The 17,764-nt window shown below is 35.8% G+C and overlaps 1 protein-coding gene across 3 annotated transcripts in view; it reads right to left on the bottom strand.

Annotated features, from left to right (window-relative positions):
* Nucleotides 1-17,764, bottom strand: part of CACNB4 (calcium voltage-gated channel auxiliary subunit beta 4) — a 390,197-nt gene that overhangs the window by 14,956 nt on the left and 357,477 nt on the right. The window lies entirely within an intron of this gene.

Here is a 17,764-nt window from a genome sequence, read left to right as displayed (position 1 = left end):
TGGTACAAGTGTTATTTCTCCACTTTCCAAATGAGTAAACTGAGATTTAGAGATGGAAGTGACCTAGTCACTGTCACTTAGCTAATAGGTATCAGAGTTACATTCAAATACAATTCTCTTGACTCCAAGTCCAATGTTCTTTTTACTATATCATACTGTCTCCCAGATGTCAAAACTTATAAGGCATAAACTATTACTATTTCCATTTTACAGATGAATCTTAGAGAGAGATAAAGTGGCCCAGGGTCACAGAGTCAAGTATCTGAAGCTCTATTTGAACTCAGGACTCCTTGACTCAAGTCCAACACTCTCTCCATTGTGCCACCAACCTTAGTTTCATATTCTTTTAGAAGACACAGGATTAGTCTACAATCAAAGGTAGTTTTCACTTGTCTGTCCTATGTAATCCTGTAGAGTTGAAATAAACATTCTTCCAAGAAGAAAAATATGGGAGGAGCAAAACTATTAACACTATTAGTTAGAGGAAGTTAGATATATATATATATATATATATATATATATATATATATATATCACAAGGGTTGACAGGTTGTTGTTGTTTTGGCTTTTTTTCCTGGCAAAACTTAAATGTACCTTGTAGAAAAGAGTCCTTTTAACTGATGACACAGCAGATACATCTGAGGAGTATAGTCAATTTTATTATTGAAATGACCATGGTCCTATTGTCTTCTACTGGCAAAAATACTAGAGAATTGAGTAGCTGCCCTGGTGACTAATTAACTACTTTTTCAGAATTCCTTTAATCTTGATAGATATTTTTCTTCCCACAATGATGCTTTCCAACTGGTTTTATTTGTTTGGTTTTTAGGTTTTTGCAAGGCAAATGAGGTTAAGTGGCTTGCCCAAGGCCACACAGCTAGGTTCCTGATGCCCTCGAATTGTGTCATAATCTTAAACCATTTTATTTCTGTTTAAGATCTTGCTCCATCAATTCTTCCTTCTATTCTTCATCTAACCTTTCTTCCTCTCTAGTGGTTCTTTTACTTTGATATATAAATATGCTCAGGTCTCCTCAGTCCTAAAACAAAATCAAAAAACCCAAACAAAAACCATATACCTTCCAGATCTTTTTATTTCCTTGAGCATTCTTCTTATCCAGTGCCAGATTTCTTGAAAGAATAGTCTACAGGGGTGGCTAGGTGGCACAGTGGATAGTGGCCCTGGAGTCAGGAGTACCTGAGTTCAAATCCAGCCTCAGACATTTAATAATTACCTAGCTGTGTGGCCTTGGGCAAGCCACTTAACCCCACTGCCTTGCAAAAACTTAAAAAAAAATACCCTCACTGACTCCAATTCATTTGCATCCACTAATTCCTTATCTTCATATCTGACACATGGTAAGAACTTTAAAAGATGCTTGTTTCCTCCCTTCCTTCTCCTCAAAACTTATGGAAGCTATTCTCTTAAAGTCATCAAAGACTTCATAATTGCCATTTCTAAGAGGCATTACTCTTAAGAGGAAAAGACTATGTTATTTTCTTTTGTATACTGAGTATTTAGCACACTTTGCATCCAGTAAAAATATTTGCTAAATTGAATTCAATCTGCTTTATTTACAATGTACTCACATACTCACATAATGAGTATGATCTTTAAACATATATATATTTATTTATATCAAAATTTATACAATCAAGTGTTATTTTTTGAAGCAGTTATTATGGATGCAATGATGTATTCCATAGATAACACAATGATATATTCCATAGATAACACTATTGGAATAGTCTTGCAAGGTGATTGATTTTAAGGGAACAACACTTGTCTTAGTTTGGATATTTTGTTTAGAAATTCAATCAAATTTTTATTTAGAATTTCAGGGTTAGAAAGCAATAGCAAGAGGTAAGGATGAAGACAAACACTGGACTTATAATTTCACTAGAACATGGAGCTCTTGAGTGAGGAAATTCTCTTTAGTAATGCATTTTGAAATTTCTTTACAACTTCTGATCTTAGAGAGTTTCTTATATAATGGAAAGGTTAAATGATTTTCCCAGGACTACATGGCCAGTTTGTCCTTCATTTTTTGAAGAAGATCATGACATCAGGGAGATGATGCCATGACAAGCACATGAAATGGATTTGGGTGAGGGAGTGCTGTGCTAAGTCACCAGCCTTACCTTCTCTCCCAAAGCCATCTGGATCCAGTGGCTAGATATGAATCAGGATGACTGGAGATAGCCCTGGATGCAAGGTAATCAGGTGTCCAAGGTCACACAGCTAGTAAGTATCTGAGGTCATATTTGAATTCAGGTCCTCCTGACTTTAGGGCTGGTGCTCTATCCACTGTGCCATCAAGCTGTCAGTATGTATCAGAGGAAAGTCCTGAACCTAGAATAGCCAGGTTCTCTTTGTCATAGTGCTTCTCTATTCATTTAACCTCTGGTTACTTTCTTCAGGCCTGGATAATCTTTCCTAGTCCCAAAAAACCAGGGCTAATAGAAAGAATAGGCACAGTTGCTTTTTTAAAATTTATTTTGAGTTTTACAATTCCCCCCAAAATCTTCCCCCCCTCCCTACAGAAGGCAGTCTGTTAGTCTTTACAATGTTTCCATGGTATACATTGATCTAAGTTGAATGTGATGTGAGAGAGAAATCATATCCTTCTATTCACTTATGTTTTAAAGGAGAGTTCATCCCATTCAAATTCAAAGTTATAATTACTAATTCTTTATTGCCCTCCATGCTATCTTCCCTCTGTTTATATTTTTCCCCCTTTCCCCCCTTTATCCCTATTCCTCAGTATTTTGTTTCTGGATACCATCACCTTCAGTGTGTTTGCCCTCCTATGTCAACCCCCCCTCCCCTTTCTTTCCCCTTCCCTTTTTCCTTTCTTCCTTCCTTCTGTTAGTTCCCCCTCTTCTCCCCCTCTCCATCTCTTCCCTCTCCCTTTCCCCTTTTTATACTTGAAAGGTAAGATAAGTTTCTTAACTTAACTGAGTGTTTGTATAAGTTAACTTTAAGCCAAGTCTGATGAGAGGAAATTTCAGGTGGTTCTCAGCTTCTCCCTTATCTCTCTCTATTACAATAGGTCTTTTGTACCTCTTAATGTAATGAGATTTATTCCATTCAATCTTCTCCCTCTTCCTGTCTCCTTACTAGTCTCCCTTTTTAAGGAGGTGTTTGTTTTTTAAATCATTCTGTCTGAGTCGCAGAAAAGTCATAAGTGTCCATCATTTCTGGCTAAGCATATTCTCTATAATATAGTTACAATTCTTAAGAGTTATGAGAACCTTTCTCCCAAGTGGGTATATAGCCAGTTTCATCTTATTGGATAGCAGTTTTTTTGTTCCTTTTCCCCCACTTTTTTTTAAACCTTTTCATGTGTCTCTTGAGCCTCCTGTTTGATGTCCAAATTTTCTATTTAGCTCTGGTCTTTTCATCAGGAAATGTTGGAAGTCTCCCATTTCATTAAATGTCCATCTTATCCCCTGGAAGAGAAGGCTCAGCTTTTCTGGGTAGTGGATTCTTGACTGCATTTCAAGCTCCTTTGTTCTCTGGAATATCTCATTCCAGGCCCTTTGATCCCTTAATGTTGATGCAGTCAGGTCCTGTGTAATCCTTACTGTGCTCCTTGGTATCTAAATTGTTTATTTCTGGCTGCTTGCAGGATTTTCTATTTTATCTGATAGTCCTGGAATTTGGCCACAACATTCATTGGTGTTTTCATTTTGGGATCTCTTTCCAGAGGGGATCAATATTTTTTTTTTTAGTTTTTTTTGCAAGGCAAACAGGGTTAAGTGGCTTGCTGAAGGCCACACAGCTAGGTAATTATTAAGTGCCTGAGACTGGATTTGAACCCAGGTACTCCTGACTCCAGGACCCGTGCTTTATCCACTACGCCACCTAGCCACCCCTATATAGTCTTTCAATAACAATTTTGCCCTCTGGTTCCATGATATCAGGGTAGTTTTCCATCACTAAATCCTGTAATATTAACTCCAGGCTTTTTTTTCTCTTTTCAGTGTTTTCAGGGAGACCTAGAATTCTCAGGTCTCTCGAGGTCAGATTTTACATTTTCTTCTATTTTTTCGATTTTTTTGGTTTTGTTTAACAGGTTCTTGCTGTCTCATGAAGTCATTAGTTTCCACAGACTCCATTCTTTTTTTTAAGAGAAGAATTTTCTTCATTTACCTTTTGCAACTCCTTTTCCAATTGGTCAATTCTATTTTTGAAAGAGTTTTCCATTTGACCAACTGAGGTTTGAGAGAATTAGTTTCTTTTTACATTTGTCCAATTGTATTTTCCAATGATTTGTTTTCTTGTTGCAAGGTGTTAATTGTTTCTCCCAAATCTTCCAATTGATTTTTAAACTCCTTCCTGATTTCTTCAAGAAAGTCTTTCTGTGCTGGAGATCAGCTCATATTCTCCTAAGAGGTTCTAGGTCTCTCTGAGTTAGGGTCTTTTCCTTCTAGGAATTTTTCTATGGACCCCCACCCCCACCCCTTTCTACAATTCTACTAAGACCTTATGCTGACAAGGGGCTGGTTCACAGAGGTTTGGTGTTGAGATTCATAGAGGCTTTACTCATTGGGTTTGGTAACTCCAAGTGGGCTGGCCAGAAGGCTATGTTGGTTGCTTTCTCTGGAGTGTCTGGGACCTTAATTTGAGGCCCTCTCTCTTAACTTGGAGTGGGTGGATGAAGCTGTAGAGTATTTTTATCTTTGATCAATGATGGATTTTGCCCTAGGGCAAGGTAATTGCTCTTCCTACTGCTGAGGGAGGTCTTCTGCTCACAGACCTGGGGCAGAGGTAGGCTGTAATTGTGTTTGTTCTGGGAAGAGGCTTCAGCTGAAATGAAGTACGAGAACTCTCCCTCCAGCTCTGCACTGGAACTCTCCCTCCAACTCTGCCAGCAAGCTCCATACCCTCAGTGCCACAACCAATGCCTCTGCTCCTTAGCTGCCAGATCAGGCTTGCCCCAATAGCTCTAGTACACCCTGCTGATCAGGCGACTCTCACCTACCCCATCTCCCATCAGACTGGTTGCACTTTCAGGGTCTCAGGATCTTGTCTGCCTGGCTGATCAGGCTAGTCAAGTTCTCAGTCTCTGACCCTGTCCTGTGCTCCCAAAAGAGTTAGCCCTCTGTGCCCAGCTCACCCATGATCCCAGAGGACAAAACTTGAGGTAGATCTTCTAGTTTCTCTTTCTGGGTTTTGTGGTTCAGATTTCTGTTAAGAGGTTTGTTTCATATTATTTATAAGGGAAGATCAGGAGATTAGCACTGTGCCTGTCTTCTCTGCAGCCATCTTGGCCCCACAGTTCCTTTTTTTAAATATTTTCTTCAAGATCATTCCTTTGCCACCATAACTCAACAATCTCTTCATCTTTTAGGTTTATTCCTACTGTTTTTATCAGTTAGTCTAAGATTTTTGTCTTGTTTATCTTTTGGCCTACAGGTCATTTTCCTTCCCTCTCACAGAGTTCAATACCTCAAGCATAGTCTTCCTTTTCCCTGTCATATATTGCCTTTGTATTTGGGGATCTCTGTGAGAATGTCAGTGTTTCCTTGGATATTCTTTTCTCTTAGATCATTAACTTCCTAAACTCCTATGACCTATATCCTCACTCAACTTCATCCATTCACAGGGATGATCATACATTCACTATTACGTATACTTTTCTACTTAAATGATTCAAAAATTTCTCCAATTGTTTTGCTTCTCATAAAACCATTCTTCGTTCTAATAATGGCCTTCCATTTCTCCATCCACCCTCTTCTCTCAGTCTTTCTTGCTCTGGTCTTTCTTTCTTCACAATCTTAAGTATACAGTTTACCAATTCAAACATATAGCAGTAGCTATACTTGAATCCCTTTGTCAATTGTCTTATCACCAGTCATATACTTCACCAAACATCTATCCATTACCCACTCCATTTACCTTTTCCATGCCTACTCACATACTATAGATGCTAATAGATTTAGTGATGCAACTATGTCAACTGGATTCACTACCAATTTATGTTATTTAGTCTCAACTGAGATCTGATGAAAATCCTTTTACTCCTCTCTGATTAACTCTATAATATATTTGCCATATTCCTTAATAAATGTTTATTGAATTGAATTGATTTTTATTCTTACAATGCTTCCCCTCCCCTCTCCATTACCATTAAAGACAGGCCCAATTGTGGAAGTTGCTATGAAGTTGCTTAATGGAACATAACATGTGCTGATCAAAATTTCAAATATTTTTTCATGTTTTTGGGTAAAATATACAATGAAACATGTTGGCATTAAAACTTACCAAAAACCCCCAAAAGTTTATAACAATAATGTTAAAAATGACATTCTATATGTGCATATATATGTATAAACCAGTGTGTGTTTGTGTGTGTATGTATAGATAGATAGATATAATTTATATAGGCATATAAAATTTCATTTTACAAATGAATAAACTAAGGTTCAGAATTCACCCTGTTACCTAGTTGGTAAATATTAGGTTACAGGATAGAAAGATCTGAAAGGGATCTCAGAGGCCATCTCCGGGACATGGCAGCTACTTTTCTGATTGAGTTTACTGCTTTAAATTGAAACTAAATGAGAAACAACAAGATAACTTTTTATCCTTAAAAAAATATATGTACAATATATTTGTACAACCATAATGCAACTACCCAAGTAAGCTCAAGTCTATTATACCATGTGAGAGACCATAATAGGATTTGGAAGGAGAAAGCAATCTCATCAACAGTCCCCCAAAATGAAATATGAATAATTTTGACAATTCCAGGCAATTAAAGAACAAACAAGCCAGAACAAAATATAGTTCCCTTTTTGACAGCTAATCATAGAGGAATATTGGTAACTAAGATGCTCTCAAGGCACTTACTCAATGAACAACACTGTCATTCCATTATGGGTTATATTCTGTAGTTGGTCTCTCTGTTACTTCTATTAATGGAATGAGAACTACTAGTGCAGGCTACCAAAGGTGAACAGGCCTCAAATGAATAACTGGAATACAAAGCAGTCAAGTAAAAATACAGACAGTTCTTTCTTTATGTAAGTGGCCTTCTCTTTAGGACTCCATGTAAAGCAATTTTTACATCATGCAAATTTTCGACCAGCTTGGGTTAGAAAGGGAGATGTAGGGGGCTGGTAGGCCAGTGGAAAGAGAGGGGCCAGGATAGTCAAGGATATGTGGGGGGAGGTACAGGGCCTTGAGCAATAAGCCAGGGATAGGCACACTGAACAGACAGACACAAGGGGGCTGAACATGCAGGGACATGGGCCTAGCAAGTGGGTAGTTTGGGGCAAAGGTCTTCATCATCAGCATAAAGGAGCCCTTTTACAAGGAGGGCTTTGGGGTTTTGGTTTGGTTTGGTTTGGTTTTTTGTTGAGTGAGGATGAGAGGCCACAGAATGCTAAACTGTGGGGGCAGGAATTCAGAGTTTTATAGCAAAATTTACTTAGGTGGTTTTTTTGAATTCAGACTGCTTTCAGAATTCTTTATGTAAAGCTGAATTTGCATAACACAAATTTACATGAAATGAAAGCTATAAATGACAACTAGGAGAAAAACAAGCTCCTTTTGCCTGATAATTTCTGCTATGAAAATTAAAAAAAATCAAGTACCATAAACAAAGAAAAATGAAGACATGCCTAAGTCATTCACTGAGCCCCAAAAGATTTCTAAGAAACTATATTGTTTTTAAGGATCAGGATACTACAAAATAAATTAAAACATTTTACAATGGATCTATGGATCTTTTTTTTAGGGAATAAACTATTATTCTTAACCACTTAATAGGTTTACATAGGTCAGGAGGATGATATCACTTCCCACAAGGGGAAAAGTGGAACAGCTACATTCATTTTTAGGTTGCCATGAGGAAAACTATTCTGTTTCCCACCACCACCACCACCACCACCCTGAGGAGCCATGAGTCCTAAGGGAAGTGAAAACACAGTTTCTTCTAAGTTCCCCTTCCACCTTCATCAAGTCAATAAAACTTTATTAAGGACCCATCACAGTGCTAGATACTATATTGAGTGCCAGGAATAAAAAGAAATGACAAAGAAAGGTTCTTTTTGCTCTAGAGGATGTTATAAAAAAAGATATTTAAAAGATAAACTGGAGATACCTTTTCGAGGGAATGAATTAACGAGGATCAAGGACTTCTTGCCAAAGGTAGAAATTTATCTAGGTGGAAATTAGGAAGTCTAGGAGGCAAACATGAGGAAGGCAAAAATGTCAGTCATGAGAGACAACAGCCTGTTACTATGTCCAGAGTTGGGAAATGAAGTACCATGTGCCAAGAATAACAAGGAAGCCAGTGTCACTGGATTGCAGATTATGTAGAAGGGAGCAATGTAGAAGAAGAATGGATATAGAAAGAGAGGAAGATGGGGAAAAGGGAGAGTAGAGGAAAGAAAATGGTTTAGTTTAGGACTTGTTGAGTATAAGATATCTGTAGAACATCCAAATCCCTAGGTCCAATAGGCAGCTGTAGATAGGATGTCAGAAGAGAGGTAGATAAGTAGATTTGAGAATCAAAAGTATAAGGATGACAATTGAATCCATGGGAGCTGAACAGATTGCCAAAAATAATATAGATGGAGAAGAGAAGAGGGCACAGGACAGAGCCTTGGGGGAACAGTTTCAGTCAAATGAAGAAGGATCTCTTCTTGTGGAATCATGATACATGGTTAATTCAACACTGCCAATGTTTCTAAATGGAATATGCTAGTCTCCTCCACTATGATCTGAAATGCTATTATTGTAAACTTTCTGACCAAAATGCTGCCCCCCCAGCCACTTCTACCCTAGGTATATTGTTTCTCTTATTAGAATAGAATATAAGCTTTTTTTGAGAGCAGAAATGATATATGCTTCTATTTTTCTCCCTAGAGCTTAGAAAAACTCGGTCTAGAAGAAATGTTTTCATTCATTTATTCTCTCATGCCCCGGCCTCTGTAATCACAAAAAAAAAATTAATTTTATGTATAACTTCCAGGAAGAGTATTTAGGAGATGTAATTGTTGTTGCTACTGCATTCATTGTAAAGCATAGATTACACAACAGTGTCTAGAAAAATTCTATTTAACACTGGTTGAACTAGGACTTGTTCCAAAATTGCCAAGCTGAAGTCTGATGAATTAAGATAACTCAGATTCTACAAGGAAAAGATCCTCCCCCATACCACAATTAGGAACTAGTACCCAATCCTGGGTTCCTAAACCTGCCAATTTTCTGTGATAACATTTTACAAGGAATGTAGAGACCACATTCTGCAGTGGGGTGGAGCAGTTTGAAACCAAAAGCAGATCGCATTCTACCTGCTTCAGGTAGAGCACTTTGCTAGACACCTGATATTGAATGAAAGCTTGATGAGTTGAATTTCCTCATAGCAGAAGAATTCAGATTTACCTTTGGAATTCTTCTTTCAAAATCAGCTAATCCAACTCCTTTATTTTGTAAATGAGGAAACTGAGAGTAAGTGACTTGCCCAAGATCATATAGGAAATAACAAGTCTGAGATTTGAACCTAGGTCTTTTGTCAGTAAATCTATCCCTTATTCAGCTGTCTCAGGCTTAATCTTTTGAGACACAATCGAGTCAAAGGAATTTTTAGCTGTGTCATCCATGTCATCCATCCTCTAGTATTTCTCATCTGTTGACATAGAAAACCAGTCCTTCTTTGTGAGGGGCACAGCTGCCCTCCTGCTTTTGACCTTTTGGTTTTTCTTTTTTGTAGGTTTTCCCTATTTCTCTCTTTCTCTGAAATTGATCTTCCACCACTCTAGAATGTAAAGAAAATGTATACAGCAAACCAATACCTAGGACTATGGCCCATTAATATCCAGTTACCATAAACACTCTTGGAAATTCAGGGCATTTTTTCACAGTCTCTGAAGTTTTGGAATCTTTGTGTCCCAGATATTTTAAGTACATAGGTAAGATTGCATCTGGAACTGCTCAGTTTCCAATTCACAAGTATTGCCACATAGTGAGCCTATGTACAGTAAGTGGGTCAGAAACAATTGCTTATGAAAGTGTCAGGTATTTCAAGTATAAAAGTGAAAATTACCCAATTTCACTCTTTATAAATGGTACAGGTCAATGGAAAATGTGTAATAAGGGAACAGCATATTGGGAATTATTGTGAGCCTTAGAGAACATATATTTAGCCACAACAAATCTAAATCTCTACTGTAATGGAGGGGAAAAGGAACAAGGGTAAAAAAAAATCACATAGCACTAAAGTATTAGTAATGTTCGTTAAAGCCTTATGAGACTCTTTACTTTCATATAGAAGAGATCTTTTGGAGAGCTGGAAAAACTCTATGTCTTCTAAGGAGGTATGGGGTCAGTTTTTGGTAGCACAGGCCATTTAGTAACTAAGCAAGATTAAGAGATAACTTTTCTTTTATATATTCAATTGATCATTTACTTTTCTTACTTATTTGTAGCATTCATTATCATTTCCTTATTTGTAGCATTCATTAATGTGGTACTTGGGGCTCTTTTTTTTTTTCTATTTTAATTTAAATTCCCTGTTAGAGAGAAAGGGGAAGAAAACACTACTACAACCCTTGACTATTATCTGGTGGAACCAAATGTCAAATTTTAAAATGAAACCTACAAAACTATATTTCATTCTCTTGTATGAGTCAGAGTAACAGTGAGAATAGTCATCATATTGGGCTGATCATTGCAAGAATCTAGGATCAATTGCAGGTAATTCTATTCCAGCTCAAGCATTTTTAGCTGGAATTCTTGATTCACCCATCTTTTCCTTATGATAACATACAGTCTTTCTTACATTGCTATCTTTGTCTGACAGGAGGTCATTAGTTCAGGGTTCTAAGTCTTAATTCTGCCAGTAAAAATGAACTCTGTGGCAATAAGCAACTTTCATCACCTCATCTGTAAAATGAGGGAGGTAGATGCCACAGTTTCTAAGATTCCTTCCAGCTCTGCCAAAGGATCATAACTTTATACCTGAAAGAGCTCAAAAGTCAGTTATCCGAAGCCCTTCATTTTGAAGATGAAGAACAGGGGTTCAGAGAGATTAAACAACATGCCCAAAATCACACAGATAATAAGTAGCAGAACAAGGATTCAAATCCACTTGCTTTGACTCCAAAGCCACCATGCTTTCTACTCTATCATGCTGGTTCTTCAAAGGACCTAACTTTCATTTCAAAAAGTTAATTTGTTAAACTGCTGCTCTAAGCACTAATAGCAGCTCAATGTCCTGTCAACTCAGTTTGCTGACTTTGCAGAGGGATATGCAGTGACCAATTAAATCAGTACCAATTTTTCTTAAAGGAGTCTCAAAGATATCAAGATCAGTAATCATTTGAAAACAATGGAAATTGGGATTCTGTCCTAACTTATAGACAATTTTTAATTACCACCCTTTTGTTAGCTTTATGCACATCAGAATTAAAAGGCAGAATCCACTCTTAGCGCTGATACCAATTAGCATTATTGAAATTCCATTTGTGTAAACTCAAGTTAACATGCTTTAATAATATGCCCATATTTTAGAAGATTTTAATTACAAGATATTTTATCCATTCTCTACTCTAGTTTCCAAATTATCTGAATCACTCTGCCTCATAAATTTATACTAGGAATTATTCCATGTGACCTTGTTTAAGTCAAAACTTCTATATGTCTTATTTTCTTTATCCACAAAATGAGAAGGTTGGATTAGATAATTTCTGAGGTCTTTCCCATCTGGGGAAAGTCTACTTCCTAGAAAGATCATAGAGTATCAATCCCTACAGTATAGATGCTGCCCACTTTGACACTTCCTTAATTTTTCCAAGGAGGGAAAGGTGCTAACCAGTTCTCTAAATTTCCTGGATTATGAAAAATCCATATTGTACCTAGTTAAAATTAATCCATATGTACTAAGATGTACCATAGTCACAAATGTTTAAGCACAGTCACTAAACTGTTCAAATGTCAGTGAGTCAACATTTATTAAACATCAACCACAGTCTAGGATTTATGCTAGGTGCTGGGGATATAAATATGAAAAACACAGACCCTACATAAAAGGAATTTATTATATACTTTTCTAATAATTGCAAAGGATAATAAAACCCTTTTAGCAAATTCAAGCCATCAATGGAAAAGTTAAAATACAGATATAGTCTTGGATATATATTTTTATGCTCCTATTTACCCTTGAATTGACCACTGAGATTCCCCAATATAGGCATAAACTAATCTCAATAATATTATTAAAAAATTATATCAAAAACTAAGAGCAAGCATTTTGTATAATGTGAATGAACCAGAAGTCTTTCCAATTAGAACAGATGTAAAAGGAAGGAAATCCATTATGATGATTATTATTTAAAATAGTACTAGAAATGTATAGCAAATAAGGTAAGAAAAAGAAATTTAAGGAATAAAAACAGGCTGGGAGAAAATAAAACAATCATTTTTTTGCAGACAATATGTGAATGTCTAGAAATGCCTAGAAAACTCTAGAGAATCAACTAAAAAGACTAGTTGAAACAACTTCATCAAAGTTGCAGAATATAAAACAAGCCCACATAAGTTTCATCTACATTTCTCTACATTACCAATAAAACTCAACAAGAAGAGATTGAAAGAGAAATTCCATTTAAAAATAACTGCAAATAATATCGTGCTTGGGAATTTACCTGCCAAGATACTATATGAACACAATTATAAAACACTCTTCACACAAATAAAGCTAGATCTAAACAACTGTAGAAATATTAATTGCTTAAGGATAGGTCAAACCAATACAATAAAAATGATAATATTGCCTAAATTAATTATTCCATTCCAAGACAATAAAACTAAGAAAAAATTATTTCCTGATGAAAAATTCAACAGGAGGAACAAAACGTCAAGAGTATCAAGGAAATCAAGGAGAAAAAAAGGTGAAGGAAGGAGTAATATCAGATCTCAAACTATACAACAAAGCAACAATCTGGTCCTGGATAATAGATTAGGTATACAATATAGAGAAGTAAATGATCACAATAACTTAGTATTTGATAAATCTAAAGATCCCTTTTATTAGAGTAATAGCTCACTGTTTGACAAAAATTGATGGGAAAACTGGAAAGCAATCTGGCAGACAGTAGGTAGAGATCAACATCTTACATTGTACACCAAATTAAGTTCAAAATTGGTGCATGATTTGGACATAAAGGATGATACCATAAGTGAATTAAGGGAACAAGGATAGGTTATGGATAAAGGAAGAATTCATTATCAAACAAGACATAAATGATCATAAGACATAAAATGGATGACTTTGATTATATTAACATTACAAATGTTTTACACAAATAAAACCAATGCAACCAAAAATAAGAGGAAAAGCAAGAAACTGGGAAAAACTTTTATAACAAGTTTCTCTGATAAATGTTCATTTCTCATATAAATAAGGAACTGAATCAATTTTTTTAAAATAAAAGCCATCTTCATTTGATAAATTGTAAAAGAATATAAACAAGCAGTTTTAGAAGTAGAAATCAAAGCTATCAATAATCAAATTACCAATAATTAGAGAAATGAAAATTTAAACAACTCTGAAATATCACCTCACATTCATCAGATTCCCTTATAGGGCAAAAAAAGGAAAATGCAAATGCTGGATGGGATGTGGAAAAATAGGTTCACTAATACACTAATATACTACCTATACTTAGTGCTGTGAATTGCTTCAATCATAATTTTTAAGCTCCTTGATGGCAGGGACTGTCTCTTTTGCCTTTTTTTTTATCCCCAGTGCTCAGCACATTGACACATGGTAAGCACTTAATAAATGTTTATTGATTGAGTGATTCTAGATAATAAGTTGGAACTATGCCCAAAGGGCTATAAAACTGTGCACAACCTTTGATCCAGCAACACCACTCTTGGGTCTATATTCCAAAGATGTCCATAAAAAAAAGGCAAAGGACCTATTTGTACAAAAATGTTTATAGCAGCACAAGAACTGGAAATGAAAGGGATGCCATTAGGAAATGGCTAAACAAGCTGTGGTATATGACTGTAATGTAATATTATTATGCTGTAAGAAATGACAAGGAAGATGATTTCAGAAAAACCTGGAAAGACTTATATGAACAGATACACAGTGAAGTGAATAGACCCAGAATAATGTTGTACATAGTAACAGCAATTTTTATGATAAAGAACTGTGAATGACTTAAATACAATCCCAAAGGGCAAATGTTGAAAAATTCTATCTACCTCTAAAGAAAGAACTGATATTGATTGAATACATAAAGAAGCATGCTATTTTTTACTTTCTTTTGTCCATCTTTGTGTATAAAATTATTAATACAGAAATGCTTTACATAATTGCACATATATAATCTATATCTGATTGCTTACAATGTCAAAGAGGGGAGAAGTAAGGGAGGAAAGGATAGAATTTAGGACTCAAAACTTTAAATAAGGATATTAAAAATTTGGGGAAAAATGATAAACAGCTGAAAAAATCATCAAAAATTAGGTTGACTATATCTTTTGGTTTTTTTCCCTATCTGATCATTTATAGTCATCATATACACCTCATAATGTAAATATTTTGTAACTATGACTATTATTATCCAAGGTTTAATTCTGTTCCTTTACAAAAGGCTATCTTTCATGACTGAAATGAACTCCCCTCATCTTTGGATTTATTTGTTTTTTTTAAAAAAAACCCTACCTCCCTTCAAGGTTCAGGTGTATATACTGCCTCATAAAAAAAAAAAGTATTTCTTGGTTTCATTTGTGAGTGTTCTTTTTTCCTTGACAATTTAATGATATATACTTAGCTGATTATAATTTGTATTTCCCCCCAGTAATATGTAAGTCACTTGAGAGAAGGGTGTGGAGCAATAAATTAGGACTATAGGTTAGAGAAAATTTGCTAATCTGCATTAATTGAGGGAATCTTAAATTGGGATATTCTGACTTAAAATTTAAAAAAAAGATTGGAAATGGAAGGGACCACAAAAATCATCTGGTCCAATTTATAACCTGAACAAAAATCCTCTCTATAATATACCCTACTGGTTTTACAATGAAAGGAAAACTATTACCTCCTAAAGTAAATAGCCCATTCCACTTTTGGATAGTTCTAATTCATAGGAAGTGTTTCCATACATTAAATCCTAAATATGGTTCTCTCAGAAATGGCTTCTAGGTTCAGTAGGTGGTGCAATGGACAAAGCACCAGCCCTGGAGTCAGGAGGACTAGAGTTCAAATTCAAACTTAATAATTACCTTGGGCAAGTCACTTAAACCCATTTCCTTACAAAAACCAAAAAAAAAGGGGGGCTTCTAGAAGACTAGAAAGCAAATACAATATCTCTTCTACATGCTAGCCCTTTAACTACTTAGAGTGATCATGATTCCTAACCCAAGCCCACATTTCAGTTCCTTCAACTCATCCTCATATCATATCATGTTAAAGCTTCTTCTAAATCATGGTTGACTTGTTCAGTTGATAAGCTGGAGAGTGGTTGGCCTCTTTCCCTAAGGAATCTCTTTCCCTAAGTGTGGCAGCTATAAATGAACAAAATTTTCCAGTAGTTTGATTAGAGGAGATTGCATTAACCATTACCTTCTCAGCTCTGCACACTATGCCTCTCAATGCAGTCTATATCCATTTAACATCATCTTCTTAGACTCAGTCCTTTTTTTAAAAAAAGCATTTTGATAACTGTATTGCAATATAATTTATTTCTATTGAAATCCTATGTACTTTGGTTTATGCATTTAAAAATATGATCCTGAGAAATGCTTTGTTTGTAGGCTTCATGGGACTACCCTGAAAAGGTTAAGAGGACTCAGTCTCATTTTGTATCCTGACATCAAGCAAAATCAAGATGATCACTTGGTGGTTATTCTGAAGAGAGATTCTTGTTCAGGTATAGTGTGTATTAAATAGCTCTAAGTTCCCCTACAAATCTGAAACTTATTGATCATTTTTGACATCATGATCTAATCTACATTAGCTAGCCTTTTGAACTTTGTGCCATCTGCATATTTACAAGCATGAAATCTATGCCTTTAACCATAGAATTAAAAAAATTAGAGCATAGGAGAGGTAATATGGTTCAGTAGATAGAAAGCTGATCGGGGAAATCAGAAAGACATAGGTTTAAGCCCTACTTTGGAAATGAATTGGCGATTTATCCCTTGCAAGTCATTTAACCTGTCAGTGACAATGAGGCAATATTTAACTTTCTAATATAGATCAGGTGATGATCTGCATTGGTAGAAGTTTCATCACAAAGGAATTCCTTACATCACTCAACTCCATGGGAAAAAAAAGATTAAAAATAATAGCACAAGATGAGGTATAGATGCCTGAGGCACTCCACTTAAGACCCTTCCAAGTTAGGACATCAGTCAAATAAACTCCTAATCTATCTAATTGTACTATTGTTTATCAAATGTTCTGCCAAAATATAGTATGGTTTATCTACAATATAATCCTGATCTACCAGCCTAGCAACTCTGTCCAACAAGGAAATATGATGAGTCTGGAATAACCTTTTCTTGATGAAATCATGCTGACTCTTTGTAATTACTGCTTCCTTTCTGAGATGTTCATTAATTATCCTGTTAATAAAAAATTTATAGAATTCTGTCATTTGATTTGAATAAGTTTTATTTAGGGTTTTTCTAAATATTACCTATTTTAGGGTTTTTCTAAATATTACCTATTTTATAAGTAAACCTTGGCACCCCTAGAAGATTAAAACCTTCTTGAAGTCAAGACCCATTTCAGGAGGAAACAGTGGCAGCAGGCATCTAAGTGTTAGAAGAGAAGAGGGAGATCACAGCAAATATCCTCAAAATTTTTTTTTCCTGTAAAAAGATGAGGCAAGTTTCTTGGATGAGAGAATAGGGGGAAGGGAAAGTCATGGTAAGTTTGATGACAGATGAAAAAGTTTGGGAAAACCTCTATGGAGAATGGGTTGTTAGATTGATAAGGAATGTACAATTACCTAGTAGCAGTTTGGACCCAGTTAAGACTGTGTAACATAAAGTTGTAGTAGACCCAGACAAAAAGGTTGTATGATTTTCTCTGTCTAAATGGTAAGAGTGATCCAAGCCTAAGGCTTGGCTGTGTGTAATCAGCAGCAATAAGATAAGGGGGCAAGGGATTCAAGAGACAAAGACAGTGTAGAGTTTAATTGGTTCATCAAGGAATAAAGAAAGGGAGAAAAGGAAAGAATAGCTAGTGCAAGGGAGATGGTCTTAGAGAGAATTAAAGAATAAGGGATTGGAAGTCTCAATGTAAAGGAAGAGTAGGGTTTTATAAGGAAAGGCAGAGGAAGAAGTGAAAAAACCAAAAGATTATGAATGGATAAGAGGATTTCAGAATTCTTGAACAAGATGATGACGCATTTACGTGTGACTATTTTTGTGTCTAGTCAAGGTAGGGTGAAGGTATCACTCAGGGGAGGTGAGTAGTTTGAGAAAGTGAGTGTTTAGGATGTTTGAGGGAGAGTCAATAGGTATGTTGCAGTCCCCTTAGATGACTGCAGGAACTGGGGTGGGGGGACAGACTATTAAAGTTGGGGCAAATGAGGAATTGGTCAGCATCTATCTTGTCTGTAGGACTAACAGCTAGCACAAAAGAGTCAAGATGAAAAGTTGATTTTAAAAAATGGCTCTCATATCAAAAATCTGCATCAGGTGTTTTCTGAACTCTTCTCAAGTTTGGATGACAATGGGAAAGATTGCAGAAAGGAAAAGTAAGGATTACCAAGGAAAATGAACT

Source organism: Macrotis lagotis, chromosome 1 (assembly GCF_037893015.1).
Source record: "Macrotis lagotis isolate mMagLag1 chromosome 1, bilby.v1.9.chrom.fasta, whole genome shotgun sequence".
Classification (NCBI taxonomy): Eukaryota; Metazoa; Chordata; class Mammalia; order Peramelemorphia; family Peramelidae; genus Macrotis; species Macrotis lagotis.
Note: the sequence above shows the minus strand (reverse complement) of the source record. Positions and strands in the feature narration are given on the sequence as shown.